Genomic DNA, 22,215 nt, shown 5'->3' with positions numbered 1-22,215 from the left:
GAGTGGATTAAGTATGGAAAGGAGTGACATAATCAGTCAAGGGAGATAAGGAGCAAGAGAAGGCTACATGTAGGCTTCTTTGCCTATTATTTAATTTGTTGATCATAGGAAAAGTAGAGAACTCTTTAAATTGTTGTTCTAGACTTGGCTGCTAGTCTAGGGGTTTAAGTGTTTATCCGTAGACACTAAAACTTCCCAAAACAAATTGGTGACTCTGCTAGGGAGCGATCATCTATCCTAGTAGCTTATCAGCCTCTTAAGACATTTATACATACTGTACTTGTGGTCGTTCATTGAATTTCAGTCTTCTGTCATTGAAAATTGAGCCAAAAATGTGACAAATTGTCTTCAATTTTTCTTACTGTCACCAGCGCAGTCCAATGAAGGACACAATGCGCTGCAACGCACTTCCCTCATAGACCGAGTGCGCTTCAGCACACTGTCTCTCACTGCTGCCTACGCTGATCCCTTGAGGGTCAGTTTCCCATCTAGGAGCTGAAGTTTTTGAGCCAATTTTCTTCTGTTTGAATGATTTCTGAATGTCAATGATGTTTTGTTTCTGAAAATAGTGTTTCATCTCCTTACCTGGGCCTAGTTAGATTAGGATTGATAAATATTTCTTATGTATTCACTTTATCATTTTCAATCTATAGTCAAAAGCTAGTTTTTTGATTGATTGATCTTTAGTGAAAGAAAGTGTCGTAAAATCATATTTTCCTTCGAAAATTGAATTGTCGTCAAATCTTCATTCATGAAAGATCAATTGATTGATGTGTGAAAATGATTAGTATTTTCATTGAAAGTGTTGTAATTCCTCATTTATTTGAAAATGAAAGTGTCGTAAAGTCTTCCTTTCCTTGAAAATAAATTGTCGCAAAATTGTCTTTTTTATGAAAAGAGATTTTTGATTGATTGTGCATATTTCTTTTTTTTCATTCACATTAAGGGAAATTGAAAAGAAATACATGCATGTTGCATTGAAAAAGTTTGTGTGTGTTGATAAGGAATAGTGTAGGGAATTTGCATTTAGATTGTGCTCTTTGCTCTTGGATAAAAAAGAAATTTGATTGCTCTATCCCTAAGTAGCTAGGATTTTCATCGTTAAATTGAATGGAAAGAATGCTTATCATGATAGTTGCATTCCTAGGAATTTTAGAATACATCACGTGGTGAACTTGAAAGATAAATTCCTAAGCAAGTTCAACTTAAAAAAACATCAATTTACCTAATGGAGCATTGTCATTAACGAAAACATTTAGTGGTTCTAGGCTAGAGACGTGTTCCGGTGTCGTAAAACAAAGCAGTTGTCACTAACTTGTCTGCAATACATCCCGAGTGCGATACCTAATTCCACGTATGTGAGTATATCATAGCTTGTCCATGTACCTTCGGGTATATAGGGCAGTGTTACAATACGTAAAGTATATGGGAATGCTCTCACTGTGCGGTTTTGCAATAGACATCGCTTATATGGACTGGGCCTCCACATACCTTCAGGTATATATGGGAGGAAAAATCTAGGTTGCTATCCATCCTTAAGTAACCGAGTCAGTTGCCTTGCAAATGTGATACACAGAACACACCATTTGGGAAGATTGCCTGCTCGTACTTCTTGGTTCGCCAGGAGGTATTCTGCAGTTCACAGTTGCCTGGTAAACCTTTTGCCTAGTTATCCCTTTTTGTTTATTTATTTTTTGATAATAAAATTAATCAGCAATCATGGAGGAACATCAACCCCTACCCCGTTGTTCGCGGAGAATAGCGAGCAAACTGCCTTTGCCTCCCAAAGCGACACCAATTCGAGCAAAGCGGTCTTGTTTAACTGAGTCTAGTACATCAAGAACTCCTAGTTCTTCATTTGAGTTACTTGAATCATCTATTTTGGTAAGTATAGAGACTCTAGTTACTCCAACTATTTCTGGTACATCCATTCTTGAAGAAGAAGTTTCACAATTACCTGAGGACATTAGCATTGATCCTAGTGAAACAGTAACTGAAGTTGTTCAACCACAAGTTGATCTTCAACTTGAGATTGCTCAACAAGAAAGTACTTCTGAATTTGAATCAGTTCAACTAGAAGTTAATCCAAAAACAATCCTAGTTCAAACAAAAGTTACATCTGAACCTAAAATTGTTCAGGAACCTCTCACTGAAACTGTTGTTCATTTACCGGAACATCTGGACTTCAAAGTTGAACACTCGGAAGTTATTACTTTACTAGTTACCCCTCAGACATCAGTAACTATTGAAACTTCAACTTCACCAACACCAGAAATATTTTACGGACCTGACGGTGAAGTTCTTCCACCAGGTTTGATTGCCATAGAGGAGGAATTGGAAGAAGATTCCACACCTGGAACCCCATTTCATTTTGGAACTGGGCTTTATATTTACCAAAGTACTCTTGATTTCTTTGGTTCATTTGATCCTGCTTCTTTTCAAGTACCCATTTAATATTTAGAACAACTTTTGGGTCAGTTAACTATGGCTGAACAACCATTAACATCTCAGACTGTATCATCTGATGCAGCTATAGAAGATTCGCCTGTTGTCACTTCTTCGATGTTTTCTACCACACCTGAGTCGTACATGTATGGTGAATCGTCCGTCCCGATTGGTTACCAATCATTATTAGGAACCCACTCAAGGGTTGCTTCTACACCATGGTCATCACCCATTTCCTCAACCGGAATTTTACCTTGTTCTTCAATAATGGGAACTCAACAGTCTGATCCTGCATATCAGTATCAGGTTGGGAAATCTGGTAAACAAAGACCTATGTATCCATTAAATACTAGATTGCCACCATATGGAAAGAAATATGCTTATTCACCATATCCTCCTTATTCTATGGGACTACCATATGGTAATATCCCACAGTATTCAGGTCAACTTGGAATTAGAGTTTGTCAATGGCAACCAACAATGCTAGTTCAACCAAGGCTTGCGTATCCAACACAACCAATGCAAACCATGTCAGCTATTCTTACTACACCTGTTGCTGTTACTATACCACAATCACAAGTTCAAACTGTTGTATCTCAACCTATTCAAACTGATCCTTCTACCTTGCAATCACAAGTTTCAAGTCAAGAAGTTAAAATTCCTCAAGTTGTTGTACAACAACCACTTGTTTCTGGAGTCCAACAACAACCTCAGGTTAGTGTACCCTTATCTGGACTGACCCGGGCTTACACTGGTATAGTTTATTCACAACTTTGCCAAACTCTCATTTCTAGACAACAACAACCATTGAATCCACAACAGTTATATCAACAACAACAACAATTGGTTCAACAACCGTGGCAACCTCAATTTAAACAACCCCAATTCTAGCAATACTAACCTCAGTTTAGACCTGTTTCACAGGCTCAACCTGGATTTGGTCAATCACAACCTTACCAAGGTCAAGGTCAACAAGGCTTTGCAGGTTATGGACAACCACTTATTCAACCTGGTTATCAACAACTACCTTACACTGGTTTTATTCAACAACCATACCAAGGTTACTAAATGCAGATGCCCTATGCCGGTATGCAAAGATCTATTTTCCAAGCAATTCCATCATATCCTGGGTATGCTCAACCTGACTTGAATCGACAGTTTCCATTCGTAGAAACTTTAGAATTACCAGATTTAAATTGGCTCACTAATGATCCAATCTTATATGCACCTTGGTGGCCGGTAATTTCACATAAGCTACCTTATGACATTCCGAAGTTTAACAGAAATCTTGGAGAAGACCGATCAAATCATGTTATGACCTTTGATTTGTGGTGTTCATCTAATTCATTAAATGACGATTTGGTCAGACTTCGTCTTTTCCAAAGAACACTTACTGGTCCAGCTGCTAAATGGTACATTGAGTTACCAAGAGATTCTTTTGATAAATTCACCACTTTAGCCACTACTTTTTTGACCCACTTCCAGTTACCTATCAAATACGAGACTAGAACGGAACTCCTAACCAACTTCAAACAAACTACTGCTACTCATATATCAAATCATATTCATGAGTGGCGGTGTCATCGGCAAATGGTTAAGACATATGTTCCCGATCAACTTTTAGTTGAGTGGTTCGTAAAATCCTTGTTGCCATCAATCATCGAGGATGTGGCAAAAGGTGGAGTCGTCACAGAAGAGCAAGTCATTGCTCGTGACCAATACTTGGATTTGATTTATGCACAATCTGGCACACTTTATGATAAAATTCCCAATGCACCTCGACCAGCTTTCACTATTCCACCTCCTCCATAATCGAGTAAGGACTCTCATGTCGGCGACGGTGTGATCGGTTCTTCAAGCACACAATCAACAGGAAGCCCATCTGATCAAACTATTGCTGTTTCCAATCAAACTACCAGTGCATCAGAAAGTACTCTTGCCTCTGAGATTAATGTCGTGTCATCTAACAAAGGCAAAAATCCAAAGCAACCAACAGGCAAGAAAAAGGGGAAGAAAAAAAAGAAACAAGAAAATTCCCCTCTAGAGAAATCATCTGATTCCTCTACCACTGCAAGGAAACCTCGTTATCCATGTTTGATATGTAATGACGAGCATTATAAAAGATATTTTCCACATATCTCTGAGGTCTCTAAACTTTTAAAGACTTCAAACACATCGTTAATGTTGACAGATCCGTTTCCAACCCTGGAAACACATTTGGTTGCAACATACTATGCTTCCACATCACAAGTACTTATGTTATCCATCGCAAAGCCACAAAATGATGTTTTGGTGTCAACAAGAAACACAGATAATGTAAATCCATCATTGTTGAATAATGAGGCCACTAATCAACCTAATCCTTCGACCTCCTCTTCATCTGAATTTGTTCCACCTATTGTACTTGAATTGACAATAAAACCACCAAAGGGAGTTGTACACAAATCGACATTCAACCCTCGGGCTCGAGTAGCTCAAAACTACAACATAGTAGAAGATCTTGCTCAATCACCTTCAGCTATGTCAACCCTTGAGGTGTTGTAAAACTATCCCTCCCAGAAATAGGCTTTACTATCAGCAATAGGCAGAATAGATCCTACGGATTCAAATCTTGTAGTCTTTAACCATGTGGGATATTCACCACAGTTACCATCACAATTAGCTTTCCTAATCCAAGTAAAAACTCTCAATAAGAATGTTCACCGAACTATTATTGATGAGAGGGAATCTACTTTAATTATGTCCATGAGCTGTTGGAAAATTCTTGGTTCACCGTCATTGTCACGATCACCAACCACATTGAAAGCTTTTTATGGAAGAACACATACTCCATGTGGGATTTTGAGTAACCGGCAAGTCGAACTAGGGGGAAAAACGGTTACTGTTGAAGTTGAGGTAGTTGAAGGACGCCTCAATTTCAACATTTTACTAGGAAGGCCTTGGGTATATGCTATGGCTGCTGTGGTTTCCACGTACTTTCTAACTATTGCATTCCCTTTTAAGGGTGGAATAGCAGTCATTGATTAGCTAGCCTTCTTTGCCAATAGTTCACAAGCTACGGGAAGCATTCCATTGCTACACGGACCCCTGTTATCATTTCAAAGTGTTGGAGTAGGTCTCTTTAAAGATCCTTCCCTAATGGGTACTTTTACCCTCCCGTCACCATCTGATTTGGCGGAAGTGAAAAGAGTAGAAACCTGCAACATGATTTCCTCCACCTCATCTGATTTAAGGATGATTTCTAACCAATTTGAATTTGACGGTAATCATGAGGTATTGCCGTTAAGCCCCATTGAATTATCATAGCAATCAATCTTTCGGGCTTGTGCGGCAAACCCAAATCCACACTCAACTTTTGTATGGGTATATAGGTCATTAGAATATGGCACCTCTTCGGATCCCTTTTCACATATACATTCTACGGATGAAGGAATCATCCAATCAATGATGATAGGAGAGGAACCATGGGGTGATATCATCATCATTCCAATCTTCTAGATGACAATGAAGAGTATTCAAACGAATTAAAACACCCATCAATTGTTGATTTCTTGTCAAATTCTGTTAGAATAGAAACTATAGATTCTAAGCGTAATTTTTAAAACATAGAAGAAACAATTTCTATAAACATTTCAACCAAGCCTAATATTGTAGAGAATATTCATGTTGGCAAATCCTGTTCTCCATTGGAACTTAATAATTACCGTGCTTTGTTTCGTGAATTTAGAGATATTTTTGCATGGTATTATTAGGAGATGCTAGGAATTGACTCAAGTATTGTTGAACATGAGATTAAAATGTACCCTGATGTCAAACCGGTACAATAGTGCTTCGACCTGTTCATCTTAATAAAGCCGCTGCCATTAAAGCAGAGGTTGAAAAGCTTTTGCGTGCTGGTTTCATTTTTCCTGTACCTCTTACCGAATCGGTATCAAATATTGTTCCAGTGATGAAAAACAAGGGACGATTTGAGTGTGCATCGATTATAGGGATGTAAATCAAGCATGTCCAAAAGAAAATTATCCTACCCTTTATTGACTAGATTATTGACGAATGTGCCAGATGTGAAATCTTTTCATTCATGGATGGATTCTCTGGCTACAATCAAATCAATATCTGCCCACAGGACCAATCTAAAACAACTTTTATATGTCCTTGGGGCACATTCGCCTATCGAAAGTTACCTTTTGGTTTGAAGAATGCAGGAGCTACATTTCAGAGGGCAATGAATTATGCCTTCCATGACATCAAGCACATTGTTCAACCTTATCTTGATGATTTACCTGCTCATTCACGAAAGCGGTCTGATCACCTGTAACATTTGAGAGCAATATTTTTACGGTGTCGACACTAAAAGATAAGACTCAATCCACACAAGTGTGTGTTTTGTGTTGGCTCTGGTCAATTTCTTGGTTTTGTAGTCTCAAAATATGGAATTTGACTTGATCCAATTAAGGTTCAAGCAATCCTTGAGTTTCCTCCACATTCAAATTTGTTACAGTTATAGAGACTTCAAGGGAAGGAAAACTTTCTGAGGAGGTTCATTCAAAACTATGATGAGTTGGCTAAAGGTTTTACACGTCTATTGAAGAAAGAGGTACACTTCCATTGGGATCAGGTTACGCAAGCTTCTTTTGATGCTCAAAGATTCCCTGATTAGAGCATCATTAATGTATGCCCCAAACTATCAAAAGGACTATTACCTGTATCTCTCTTCTGCAGATACAACCATTGGTATGGTTTTAGTCCAAGAAGAAAGTGGAATTGAACATCCTATTTATTACTTGAGTTGTAATCTCAACGATACATAAAGTAAGTATTCCTATGTCGGAAAGTTAGCTTCGACAACCATTCAAGTTGTACAGAGATTTCACCATTATATACTCCCTTGTAAAACTACCATTATATCAGATTACAACCCTTGACATACATTTTGTCACATTAATTGCTGGGGGGAAATATTCAAAATGGTTAGTAATTTTGCAGGAGTTTGATTTAGAATTCATCAAGTCTAAATCAAAGAAATCTCTTATCTTTGCCGAGTTACTTTGCAATCTTCCCTCATCCTCTAATGATTTAACATCAGAAGCATCAATCTTGGATGAGTCTTTGTTTTTTATCTCATCAAGTGATCCATGGTATGGAGATAACTGGTCTATCTCCAGACCCAATCTGTTTAGCCTAATACCTCTCGTTTTGAACAACGACGTACTCGATACCAAGCCTAATATTATCTGATTGTTGGTGATACACTTTACTGTCGTGGTGTCGATATGATTTTACGTAGGTGCCTCACTCATGAGGAAGCCAAAAAAGCTTTGAATGAATGTCATTCAGGTGCTTGTGGGGGGAATTTATCTGGTTACACTACCACACAGAGAATTCTCCGTGTTGGTTACTTCTGGCCAACTATATTCAAAGATTGCATTATTGTTGTCAGAAGTTGCCATGCTTGCCAGATATTTGACCGAAAAACCAGATTACCACCTACACCACTGCATCCAGTCATTGCTGTTGGCCCATTCGCCAAATGGGGCATTGACTTTATGACATGTAACCCCACCTTGGCCAGGGGGCATGGGTATATTAGAGTTGCCGTTGACTATTTTACCAAATGGGCTGAGGCGATGCCAACATTGAACAACAGTGGCGAAACGACTGCTTTGTTTTTCTTCAACCATGTGGTTGCCAAGTTTGGTGTACGACAAGCCATAGTTATAGATCATGGATCAAATTTTCACAATTACATGATGGTTGAGTTGACCGCCAAGTTATGACTGTCACATGATAGTTCTACTCCATACTACCTCCAAGCTAATGGACAAGTTGAGGCTATCAACAAAGTCCTTAAGTGCATGTTGCAAAGAATGATTTGAGTTCATAAAATAAATTGAAATTTAATCTTTTACTCAGCTCTATGGGCATATCGAACCTTGGTGATAAATGCGACTGGATTTACACCCTTTCAATTGGTGTATGGTTTGGAAGCAATCTTACCAATCCAATGTGAAATCTTGTCTCTCAAACTCGCGATTGACCTACCACCCGAAACTTCTAAAGAAGAAGCACGTTTCTTAGAGTTAATCCATCTGGATGAAACCCATCATGATGCCGCATTGGCTAACGAAGCACACAAGCAATGTATTAAGGGGAAATATGATAAAAATGTCAAGCCTCGTGTCTTCTCAGAAGGTGACCTAGTCTTGCTTTACAACTAGGAGTCTGATAAACTTGGTGCAGGAAAATTTGAACCTCTTTGGATGGGCCCTTACATTGTTAAGCATGTTTTGACGAAAGGTGCCTATGAGTTAGTAGACTATGATGGGATTCCATTGTCGCAGCCTCGAAATGGGCTATACCTTAAAACGTTACTATGCTTAGTTAAGTGTAGTAAAGCTCACTGTATATATGCTTTGATTGCATGCGTGTGTATGTTTTTTTAGAGTTCTTATTTGGTTAAGTAATCCACTTTGCATTTGGTGCAGATGTCGAACTTTTTAGAACCAACAAGAATCTTCCTGCAGCAAATTCGCCAGATCCGGATCTAAGGGTTGAGAGTAGAGTGGAGGATTTGGAGGAACCTTGTTCTCGGAAGAACAAGCGGAATAAAGAAAGAAATAGCTCAATTGTGGAGGGTGCGTTAGCACGCTGGACTAAAAGGCCGCCATCGATTTCTCGCTCATCCATCATATGCCCCCCCCACCCAATAAGTGTCCAATCTCCTTACCCTCTCCTCAGATGTATCGAGAGATCCCACCCACTGCTAAGAAGAAGAGATCCCCCCCTACCTATTTATTTTATTCAGTAGTTCGGGCTGCTTCTGGTGTGCTGCCCGCTCCTCTTTCCTTCCCTACGTGCGCATCGGTATGCCCCGGCTTATCCTCTGCAGCATGGGCCAATTTCGCTCCAAGCGACAAGTTAGTGAGTTTTAGACCGATATGTATTGGACAATCAACGAACAACATCACTAAGTATAGTGCGTCAATTGAACTCCTTTTTGATGCCATTTCACTTGGCATACATCGAATCATCATTAGGCTAGACTCACAACTCATTGTACTACAACTTACTAGAATTTATACCATTTGAAACCCATCAATTCATCGCATGTTCCTTAGTCTTCGTATTTTGGAAAGGTATCTTGAGTTTATTCAATATCATCATATTTCCAGAAATATAAACACATTAACTGATTCTCTAGCAAATTATGTGTTAAATAGACATTTGCAACATATGTAAAGTAAATATTTTCAGTTCACATCATCAATTGAATAGGATTGCATCACTTAACCATAATAAAATTCTGAAATTAAAATAGGTGTTAAAAGTTTTTACAAATAGTTTGTGTCCAAGACAAAAATTTGTCATCTAACCCAAAAACTCAAAATGTATGCAAAAACACTAAGTAGACTAGTGTTTCTCATGATAACAGGTGACAGTCTATGCTATCATACGTAAGAGTCTCATCCAATGACTCGGCACACCAATGGTGTGCGATGCAGTCGCATAGGCAACTCCTTGATCCAGACATCCAGAATGCCTAGGGTCAAACCATCTATGTGATCCTGTAGCTCAGCCAATGTCTCGGTTGAGTCTAAGTCTTGGAGAACTGCTCTCCCAACAGGTCTCTGTGCTGGCCCACCTACCTCTCGTTGGTGTCCCACAGATCGAACAAGTCGGACATCCGCATACATTAAAAAAATGTTTTGTTTAGTCTCGGAAATAATCAAGAAACACAAAAAAAAAGAAATGTAGAAACTTTAAAAATAAAAAACACTTTTGTCAAACAATTTACCTATAGCACTCCACTGTACCGCAACTGGTAACATCAAATCTGGATCACCACAGAAATCCATTCCTAAATATAGATATTCTGCGAAGGCCATATCCCATCGATCAAACCATTCAAAGAATGCAGGGGTAAATGAGACCAATGACTAACCAACATGTCTAGCCATAAGATTTACCCATCTCTGCATCCGTGGATCTTTAGGTCCAGGTACTGCCAGTGAAATGAGTTGTGGCTACATAAGTGGTATTCTCTCCAAGTCAAAAGAAATCATGATCAACCCATAGCCAAAACGTTTTGTCTTTCCATTCTTTACCTTGGTCGGTTATTCTTTCATGGATGAAAGAACTGCCTCACACCAGTTGAACTCTTTTGGCTCTAAACGCTCTAATGCATACTGTATGTATGATGTATTTGCCAAATGTAGTGTCGCACTGCTAGCCATTTTGACAAGGGTAAAGAGGATCGTCCTCAATGGTAAATCACTAACATCCTTGATGTTAATCTTTCCATATCTGTTAGGTTGAGCTCCTTCCCGGCAGAACTGTCGCATATAGTCTCTCACTGATTCACCTCTTCTGGTAAATCCTGATAGTGAGATGGGGGCACTCTGCCTCGACAATCCAGTCAAAAAGTATATATCATCGATGGTAAAAGGGATCACTTTGTCCTTGATGTGAAAGACCTGATCGGTAGGATCCCAAGAATGAACAAGGAACTGTAAAAGCTCAATTTGTTGTTGCATGCTAGATAATCGAAAATACTTGAGTAACCCACAATTCCTTAGGGCCTCAACCGTACCCTGATTATTTAGGGAAATCATATCTTGTTCTTCATGCTCTCGTTCTCTCCATATAATCACCATTTTGATCCGATGAATGTCTGCAATGGAACCATTAGACAAATTAGGATCCATTTTTTACAAAAATCAACGGTAAATTTGGGAGAAAACAACTGTGTAAATTTGGTTTTTGCGCCCAGCGCACCCCTCCCTTAGAGATAGTGCACTGCAATGCATACAACCTTCTAGGTGTGTGCAATGCAGCGCACCTTTCGATACTGAAAGGGTGCGCTGATCTAGAGTTTGAAAAATGAAACCCTAGGGGCCTCAAAAACTCAAAATTTTGCTTAAAACTGAAAATAAATGGAATTAAATGAAGGAGAATAGAGATAGCTCCTACCTGGTCCATACACACGAGAAACGGTCCACTGAATCCTCCACAATCAGCTAGTGAAATTTGAGGTAAAAACTGCTCCAGAGCACCAAAATGAAAAGGTAAAAGTGAAATGGTAAAAATGAATGGTAAAACTTGTTTTTATGTTTATTTCTTGCACATTAATCGAGTAAACATTAGTTCTATTCATTTTTTATCCATGGAATAGATATTTTTAATCTATTTTGATGGTTTTTGAGAAGGTTTAACAACTAAAATGTAGAATCTTACATGCTCAAATGTAAATTGAACATCTTTGACCACAAAGAAAACTTTTATCTCTTTTTCAAGCTTTGTTAAAAATAAAAAAGAACCCCTTTGGAGTCCTCTTTTAATCTCTTTTCAGACTCCCTAAATATGAAAAGATTACCGAGTGCTTGTCTTTTCCAGCTCGTAAAAGGATTGGAAATGATATCTCTCTTGTATTATTTTACACTTTTTCAGACTTGAGAGATTAAATTACGAAAAAAAACTTGTGGAGTTTCCTTTACGTCCCTTTTCAAACTCCCTAAACATGAAAAGGACCGAGTTATCTTTGTCGTTAAACTTGTTAAAAACATCAAATAGCGACAAACTTGTCCATCTAGACAAGATCGAGTTTCACCTTCGCTAGACTTGTTAAAGCATCAAATAAAAATGGATTCGCCTGAAGGGTGAAATTATACAACAAGCATATGTTATCCTCCTCAACCTTGATAAAAAAATAAAGAGGTACTAGTCAGCAATGATTGGGGAAATGGGAAAAAGCCAAGAAAACTTTATGGTAGCAAGTCGCTCTTGAACATGACACTTTCACCTCATCACCGTGACTATGTGGGTTGGGTCATTCAGCTTGATAGTTATCACACTATTGGTCTACCATACCATCCATTACTTTTTTTTGGGTCAATGCTACCAATTCATCTTAGTGTCACCGACATGTTCAAGAGAAGTCATTCAGTTCAAACTTCATCCTTTGCAATACCATAAAACCTTCATTTTCATGACCGCCATTCCTGAAACTTGTGTCGTCAGTCGATTTTTCATCTCCAAAATCATTTACCTTGTTTTGTGTCATTGATGTGGGATACATCAAGGCCCTCCTGCGATGAGTTGCTTCTTGTCGACATCAGCACATCATCCAAGAAGTTGACTTAGAAACACCCATTCAGTACCTTGAGGCTTACATACATCAATGGTAGGTTTCTTGCTTCCGGTGATAGGTTGGCATCACCGACGTTTGATCGAAAGACTTTTTATGGTGTTTGAAATCAAATCATTTATTCACACCATGCGAAATGTACTGTAGTACCTTGAGGGTCATCATCATTATCGGTGATTCCTCTCACGTTTGTTAATGGCTTACATCATTGGCTGGTAATCAGACGATGTGTTCCCATGTTCGACTTCAGAACATCTATTCACATGGTTAGACTTGTACTTGAGCGAAATATTGAATGAGATTGAAGACCCCGGATCTAGTTTCATCCATCCGGGCTGCGATGTTTTCAGGAGTATTAAATCAAATGTACAATGGTATTACATTGAAGGTCATCCATTCATGGGTATATATCTGTAGACAACTATATTTGTACATGTAATGAATGTTTATAAGCTGTGCATGGGCATGCCTTACCTCAACAAGTTCATGAGAAAAAATAAATTATTATGATATATATATTTTAATTGATGCAGGTCATCTTCCGCTTCGAAACCTACTCTCCACATGATAAAGCATTTCACTCGACATACATATTTACAACTCAATACTTTAGGGAGCAACTGTTACAGATCCATTTGGGCACATTAACCCCAACCTACAGATCAATACTATTAGGGCCCATCAAACCCTAATTCAGTTGTTACATGCCCTAAAGAAGTCAACCATCAGAATGCCTAGCTTCCCAAGAAGTTTCATGACCAAAATCATCCAGAAACTGCCTCTAAGAAGATCAACGTAGGTAGGCCTTCATTAGGGTGCACTGCAATGCAAACCATACACTGTCAGGGTGCTATGCAGCGCACTTGGTCCCTCTTTGGCCTACGCTGGGCGAATTTGAGTGAATTTCTATTGGGGTTTGAAAGATTCCTTATCCATTAGATGCCTTTAGAAGTTTCTCAAACCTATCTACTCCTTTGAGCTCGTATTTGGATGAGGAAGGGAGTTAAGGAACATCAATCCCTTATCCCTTCCTCCATGGAACTAAATTCTAAGTTTGGGAGGGCATTCATTATCACCATTTATGGCATAACTTCCTTCATTCACCTATAAAAAGACCACTTATCTAAGTGATCAGGGGCTGGAAATTATTGAATTATAGGGAGATGCTATTGGTATGAGACTTGAGTTGATTTCAAGTATTGTAATGATGTCAAAATATCTTGCTTGTTATGAGGAGAGGATGGAATTGAACTGGAGGAGTGATGTTGAATCGAGCAATGGGTTGTAACTATTCCTTTTACTAATAAAGTGTTCAAAGCTTTTTCCATATGCTTGTGTTATTCTTTATGCTTTCATATGTGTATCATGTACTTGATTCCATGCTATTTTAATCAATAGATCATTATCATATGCTTTGATTGGTTGTTGTCTTCTGTTTGTGTGCAGATACTCTTCAAGCAGATTAAGTATGGAGAGGAGCAACAAAATTGGTCAAGGGAGATAAGGAGAAAGCGAAGGTTACAGGTAGTCTTCTTTGAATCTTATTTAATCTGTTGATCATAGGAAAAGTAGATAACTCTTTAAACTGTTGTTCTAGACTTAGCCTCTAGTCTAGGGGTTTAAGCGTTTATCCGTAGACACTAAAACTTCCCAAAACAACTGGGTTGTAGAATGAGCCTCTTGGCTTAATAATAATAATAATAATAATAAATAATAATTCCAATAAAGTAAGGAAAAACAAAAAAAAATATAAAGGAAAAAGAAAGAGTTCAAGTTTTTTCGTGAACACTAATAAGCTTACTATATGCTTGGGAAAATCTAGCAAAGACATACGTTCCTTTGGGTATCAATGTCAACAATCATTTCCGAAAGCATTGATAATCTATCCGAGATTAGCCCAAAATTATCCATTGGATAGTTTTCTTATGGGGTTGATAAGACATAAGACATGCATAAAGATATTATGTAAGGAGTTCCCCTTGAAAGCCAATACTCTATTGAAAAATGTAGTAAGAAAATATCAGTTTGACTATTCCTTGGTCAAACTAGAGAAAATTTGAATTTCAATTTCAGCAAAAATCTTGGGGGTAGTTAACTGAGGTGACATGAATTTTGTCACTCATTTAACTCAGTTAATTCGAGCTAGAGGCCTTGAGTTTAGATAAGCATGAGTGGTTGCTAATTTGTAGCAATCTAATTCAATTAAATTGAGTTATTGTTAGTTAAACTAGTTCTAATTGTTGGAGGAACTAGTAGAAAGTAAAGTTGTGCAGTGAAACATCAGTCACACTCAGTGATCATCTAGATAATTAATCAATCAACCAAAAATAATTGTTGCATGCAAAGAATTTGAGTTACCAAGTTGAGATGGAGATTACAAGGCATTGTACTATTAGTTGTAGAGCATTTCAATGTGTACAGGTGGTGAATGTAATCAGAGATCCAACCTTATGGTTTGCACAATCAATTGAGGCAAAAATCCCTAAATAATAGGGGTTAATTACTCAAGGAACAACGCAAGGAAATGGGGAGTTGGAGGGCTTGAAAATTGGCTAAGTGTTGGCCATAGTCACTCAGTTAGGTAGAGAGATAAACTATACACTTGAAAGTTGTGCTCATGCTTGAGCAAGCATATGTATTACCTCTATATTCTTTGATTAATGTAATACAAATAGGAAGGGGTTTTGAGCAATTTCTTTCCCCTAGAGAAATCACTGTGTATGTATGATATTTATTATTTCATGTTTATGATTTGTGTTCTATATGTGAATTTAATTCCGCAAAGAAGTAGAGTAGGTTTGTGTCTTGTAATTTAGAAAATTTCATAACTAGTTTCAAATCTACATCATATTTTCTACATGGTATTAGAGCAGGATTCACAATAGAGCATAAATTTTGAAGTTGGTTCTTAGTATAATCAAATTTTCATTTCAGTGTTGCAGTATATCTCCAGTGTTGAGAAGATGAGCTTCAACAGGTTAAGGCTAGACTATGCCTTGGAAGGTATCTCTAACTTCATTGCATGGAAGAATCGCATGGAGGTGGTATTGGATGACAACATATTGTTGGAATAGGTCAAGACAAACATTCCAAAACCACCTTTAGTGGACGTCCAATAAATTTCTCAGTGGAAGAAAGACGTATCCAAAGCATGGAGAATAATCTTGAAGGGATTATGGGATCACATTGTATCAAATATCCACATAAAATATACTTTGTTCATAATGTGGAAAGCACTGACATAATTTTTCAAGAATAGTAGTGACCACAAGAAGCTGGTACTCAAGGATAAACTTCAAAATATCAAGATGCAGAAGAATGACTACATACCTCAATATCTAAGCAAGTTCACACAATGTCTTAATGAACTTGGCGAGGTTGGTTTTAATGTAGTAGAGGATGATCTAGTAAGCCTAACTCTTCTAAGCCTTCCCAAGAGCTGGCATTTCTACCAAGATTCGGTGAACGAGAGGGAGAAACTACCAGATTGTGAACGTTTATGGTCTGATTTGGTACAAGGGGAAACAAGGTAGAATACCAGAGATGGGACTTCATCCAAGGCGAGGGTGAAGAAAAATTTGCATTGGCTAGAAAGAAGAAAGGGAAAGGGAAGAAATATTAATCCAAATCAAAATCCAGTCAAGGGGAAAGAAGAAAGACTTTTCCAAAATTTAATGCTTCAATTGTCATGAATTCAACCACTATTCCATGAAGTGTCCACACAAAAAGACAAGCAAGAAGACCTCAAGAGGAGTAGCTGATGAAGCCTTGGCTTCACAGTTTGAGCTTGACTTTACTCTCATTGCATGTATGACCAACACAATGATGGGGAGCATGTGGTACTTGGATAGTGGTGCCTCATTCCACATGAAGGGGGATACATATTTTCTTAGTGACTTGGAGGAGAAATATTTGCAGATGCACATCGATATGGGAGATAATGGAGGGTACAATGTGGTCGAGATTGGTATATTCACCTTTCAGAGGGAGTCATGATCCCCTCTCAGACCCAAGGATCTCATGTTTGTTCCAAGCCTAAAGAAAAATCTCGTCTTTGTTGCAGTTTTGGAAGAGCATGGTTATGATGTAATCTTCAGTAAAGGAAAAAGAATCCTTGAGACACATAGCCATAGGACATGGGAAGCAGATTGGGGTTCATGTGAAGAACATGTATAAGCTAGATGTTGAAGATTGTTCTACATTAAGCACTAAGGCAGAGAAGGTGCAGAGCCGCAATGTTGGTGAAATTTGGCCTAGAATACTTTTCCATTTGCATTATGGCACCCTGAAGATTTTGCAATAAATAACCATAGGCCTCCCCAAAGGAGCACTCGAGCAACATGATGTGTGAAAAGGATGTACTTTGGGGAAGTACACAAAATCCACTTTCCATGACTAGGACATCAAAGCACATGCAGTCCTTGAAAGGATCCAGTCTGATGTCTGTGGACATTTCTCAACGGCTACCATTGCCAGGCACAAATACTTTGTTATATTTGTAGATGATTTCTCACAGAAGTGTTGGATCTTCTTCATGAAGAAGAAAGATCATACATTCTCCAAGTCTTTAAATTCAAGGCACTAGTTGAGAAAGAAACTAGCAAGAAGGTGAAGGCTATTAGGAGCGATAATGGAGGTGAGTACGTGTCGAATGAATTTAAAAAAAATTATGAAAAAGAAGGCATTCAATGGGAGTTGATAGCAGCACACAACCCACAACAGAATGGGGTGGCTGAGAAAAATAATCTTAGAATTCTAGGAGTTGCGAGGGCTATGTTGCATGACCAACACCTACCACTGCATTTGTGGGCAGAGGCATGTAACACAATAGTTTATTTTCATAACCTCAATCCTCATCGTATTCTGGGCATGATTACACTGAAGGATGATTTCACAGGGATAAATCTATATGTGTTGCACATTAGTATTTTAGAGCCTCTATTTACTGCCATGTCTCCAAAGAATCAAGGAAGAAGCTCGAGCCAACAATAGAGTTGGGGGTATTCGTGGGGTACACAAAAACTCTCGACAACTACCATGTATACTTTTAATCCCTTAGAATGACAACTGTATGAAGGGATGTAAAGTTTAATGAGGAGAAAGTGATGCGATGCTCTCTTGAGAGGGAGCTTGAGATTCCACGGGTGAGGAGTTCTTAGCTCCAAAGGAGGAACCTCGGGAAGTTTTGGAGAAACCACAATTTTAGGATCAGAGAGTGGAGATAACCACTCAGGCAAAACCATCTAGATAAGGTATAAAAGGAATCAATGAAGCTAAGCTATTATTGCATGATGTTAGAGAGAATGTGGGAGAACCCACTTTAGAGAACATACTTTAGAGACTAGGCAGAGAAGGTCACTTGATCGATACAATAGCTACATGGCTCTAATGATTGAGCTTGTAGAGACTGAGCCATCTTATTTCGAGGAAGAAGTAGAGAAACCTGTATGGGTTGATGCAATGGTGGAAGAATACAAATCCATTGTCAAGAACAATTTTTGGGAAGTGGTCCCAAGACTAACAGACAAATCAGTTGTGGGTTTGAGATGGATCTTCAAGGTAAAGCATGGAACATATGGAAGCATAGAGAAGTATAAGGCCAAATTTGTGGCCAAAGGATTCTCTCAAGTAGATGGAATTGACTATGAGGTGACCATTGCTCCTGTAGTGAGGTACTCATCCATTAGATTAATTTTTGCATTGGTTGCATAAATGGGGTGGAAGGTCCCCTAGATGGATGTAAATACAACATTCCTCAATGGATTTATTGAGGAGGCAATGTACATCGAGCAACCAGAAGTTTTTGATACCTTTGATCAAGAGTTGTATGTGTGTAGACTTAAGTGAGAATTGTACAATATCAAGCAAACACCTCGCACATGGTACACTAGGATTGACAATGATCTCACCAGTTTTAGCTTCACCAAAAGTGAATCAGATGAAAACCTTTATCACATCTTGGCGGAAGGTAAATTGTTGGTTATTGTCTTATATGTTGATAATTTGATTATTAACTGGTGATGAGAAGTTGATCAAATCTTTCAAAGAGGAGGTTGCAAGAGAATTTGAAGTGAAGTGCATGGGACTCATGCACTACTTCCTTAGGTTGGAAGTATGGCAAGGAGTTGGGGTAATGTTTGTATCTCAAGGAAAATATGAAAATGAGATATTGAAGAAGTTTCACATGGAGAGTAGAAAGCCCATGGAGACACCTCTAGCAACTAGCAGGAGGAAAGACAATGCCACTTTAGGTGAGGAAGTGGAGGATACCATTTATCAAAATCTTGTGGGTTCACTAATGTATCTTGTGAAAACATGACTAGATATGTTCTATGTAGTCAACTAGCAGAGCCAAGCTATGGTTAGGCCAACCAAATTATTTTGGAAGGAAGTTGAACATGTTCTATGGTACCTCATAGGCACTACTAAATTTGGAATATGGTGCAAACGAACAGAGGGAGTGAAGCTATATGGCTTCAAATATGAAGATTGGGTAGGAAATCCATCACACCGGAAAGATCAGGAGGAATTTTTAGTGTTGGGTCTGCAGTTGTTTCTTGATACAACAGGAAGAAAATATTTGTGGCACTCAACTCAGTAGAAGTAGAATACATGGTTGTCAGTCAAGAAGCATGTGAGGCGATCCGGGGGAGAAAGATTCTTGTGGGATGGTTTGGTCAGATTATGGATCCAATTGTGATAATAAAAGTTGCATCAATCTCTCTAAAAATATTATATTTCATGATCGATCCAAGAATATAGATATCTGGTATCACCATCTACGTGATTGTGTGCAGAGGCGGATAATGTTGTTGGAATACATTCCAACAGAGGAACAAGATGAAAATATTTTGACAAAGGTTTTATTAAGAGGAAAATTAGAGTTACATAGAGGCAGGATATGGGTGAAAGATAATCCCTTTCTTGCTGAGAGGGAGTGTTGAAAATTACAACAAGAAATCTCAGTTTGACTTTGCCTTGATCAAACTAGAGAAAATTCGAATTTCAATTTCAGCAGAAATCTTGGGGGTAGTTAAATGAGGTGACGTGGATTTTTTCACTCAGTTAACTTAGTCAATTTGAGTTGGAGGCCTTGAGTTCATATAAGCACGAGTGACTATTAATTTCTAGCAATCTAATTTAGTGAAATTGAGTTATTTTCAGTTAAACTAGTTCTAACTATTGGAGGAGCTAGTTGAAGGTCAAGTTGTGCAGTGAGACTTCAGTCACACTTAGGGATCATCTAGATAACTAGTCAGTCAACCCAAAACAATTTTTGCATGCAAAGAATTTGAGTTATCTAGTTGAGATGAATATTACAAGGTAGTGTACTATGAGTTGTAGACTATTCTAATGTGTACATGTGGTGCATGCAATAAGAGATCTAACCTTATGGATTTCACAATCAATTGTGGAAAAAATCCCTAAATAATAGGAGCTAATTCCTCAAGGAACAATGAAAGGAACTAGGGGATTATAGGGCTTGTAAATTGGTTAAGTTTTGGCCATATTCAGTCAGTCAGGAAGATATATAGAATATACACTTGCATATTGTGCTCAGGGTTGAGCAAGCATAAGTATTACATCTTTATTCTTTGATTAATACAATACATATAGGTAGGGGATTTGAGCAGTTTCTTTCCCCTAGATAAATCACTGTGTGATGTTTCCTATTACATGTTAATTTTTATTCTAGATTGTGAATTGAATTCTGCAGAGTAGTAGAGTAGGTATATATCTTGTGATTTAGAAAATTTCATAAGTAGTTGCAAATCTACATCATAATTTGTACATATTCCACTAGACATTAGTTTCTTCATATGAGTGCTAAAGGTTAAGTTTCAAATTTTCTATCAATTCCTGGTATGCTTTCAAGTTTCCAATTTATTTTCAAGTTTTAATACACTTTTCAACAATCCAACATTTCCCTTGAATGTTGATAGTTGGGGACCCAAAATTTCTTTCACCACCAATAGATTTTGGGTTTCCAATTTCTCCTATACAACAATAAACTTTTCAAGTGTAAATTTACAGTAACTACCAACAGATTTTTTGGCACCCAAGATTTCATCAAAATCCCAATAACCATTTAGTGGTCAAGTATCCTAATATGCCTCTAAGGCCTTACAAGCAAAAAATATATATTTATTGAATCTTCTGAGTGCTAATAGGTAAGGTGAAGCATATTGATATTCCATTGGATATCAATGAAAATGTGCAGTGAGGCAAGTTTTCATGCACATTGAAAGAATATGCTTGGAATATTCTCTTTAGAGGATATTCTAAATATGTTGAACCATGATTTTTATGAGTATAGATGCACCTAGTGTCCAAGTCTTGATAAATGTATTAAAGTATGCTAAAGTGTACCAAGGGGATATTCTTTGGATACTATTTCAGAGGTTTATGAAAAATTACTAAAATGAAAAGGATTTGGAAATGTTGATATAAATTTCCACCAAACACCAATCAATGGCATAAAGCACGTCGAAAGGGAAAATTTTAAAAAGAATTGAAATAAATGAAAAACTTATATTTCTCACATTCCAAACAAGACCAACTAATCATTAATGATGAATTTAAAATTTGGAGGTGGCATCCAATACTGAATGTTTTGTAGAATCTAATATAAAGATAAGTATTTGACAATTGTATGAAGGGATGTAAAGTTTAATGAGGTTAAAATGATGCAATGCTCTCTTGAGAGGGAGCCTGAGATTCCACCGGGTGAGGAGTTTTGAGCTCCAAAGGAGGAACCTCAGGAAGTTTTGGAGCAACCACAATTTTAGGATCAGAGAGTGGAGATAGCCACTCAGGAAAAACCATCCAGAGAAGGTATAAAAAGAATCAATGAAGCTAAGAGATTATTGCATGATGTTTGAGAGAATGTGGGAGAACCCACTTTAGAGACCAAGCAGAGAAGGTCACTTGATCGATACAATAGCTACATGGCTCTAATGATTGAGCTTGTAGAGACTGAGCCATCCTATTTCAAGGAAGGAGTAGAGAAACCTATATGGGTTGATGCAATGCTGGAGGAATACGAATCCATTGTCAAGAAAAGTGTTTGGGAAGTGGTCCCAAGACTAACACATAAATCAATTGTGGGTCTAAGATGGATCTTCAAGGTAAAGCATGCACATATGGAAGCTGTTAGTGTCAGTCTTTCCAGCCTTCCTCCAGTGATCAAATATGCTCTTACAAAGTGGTCTCAGAGTGTCAAGGTCAAATTTTGTCATTTCAAAGAGTTTTCAAGCAAAATTTGGTCACTAAGGCATTAGGTCTAGGGTTTGCTTTCACTCCTTCTAAAGTTGCCCAAATTCCAATCTATTTCACTATTCAGCTGAGTCTATCATCATTCATAGGGTTTTCACTATCATGTCAGTGTCTAATGAGTCATTTTACACCTTGTTCATGCTTCAGTTGCGCCTGGGCAGGGTCATTTCCCTCTCCTAGGGTTTTGAAAGCCAATTTCTCTTGGATGGTCAAATCATCAGCAAAACTTGTATCCTGATGTTCATACACCTTCCCCTATCCTTAAAGTACCTTACCAAACACTTCCCATCACTGAGATTCCCCAAATTCCTCATTTTCGCACAAACCCTAGTTTCTAGCTACAACCTGGC

Source organism: Pinus tabuliformis, chromosome 1_1 (assembly GCF_031772625.1).
Source record: "Pinus tabuliformis cultivar Carrire ecotype Pingquan chromosome 1_1, CPIR1, whole genome shotgun sequence".
In the NCBI taxonomy this organism is placed as follows: Eukaryota; Viridiplantae; Streptophyta; class Pinopsida; order Pinales; family Pinaceae; genus Pinus; species Pinus tabuliformis.
The sequence above is the reverse complement of the archived record's forward strand: the minus strand, read 5'-3'. Positions refer to the sequence as shown.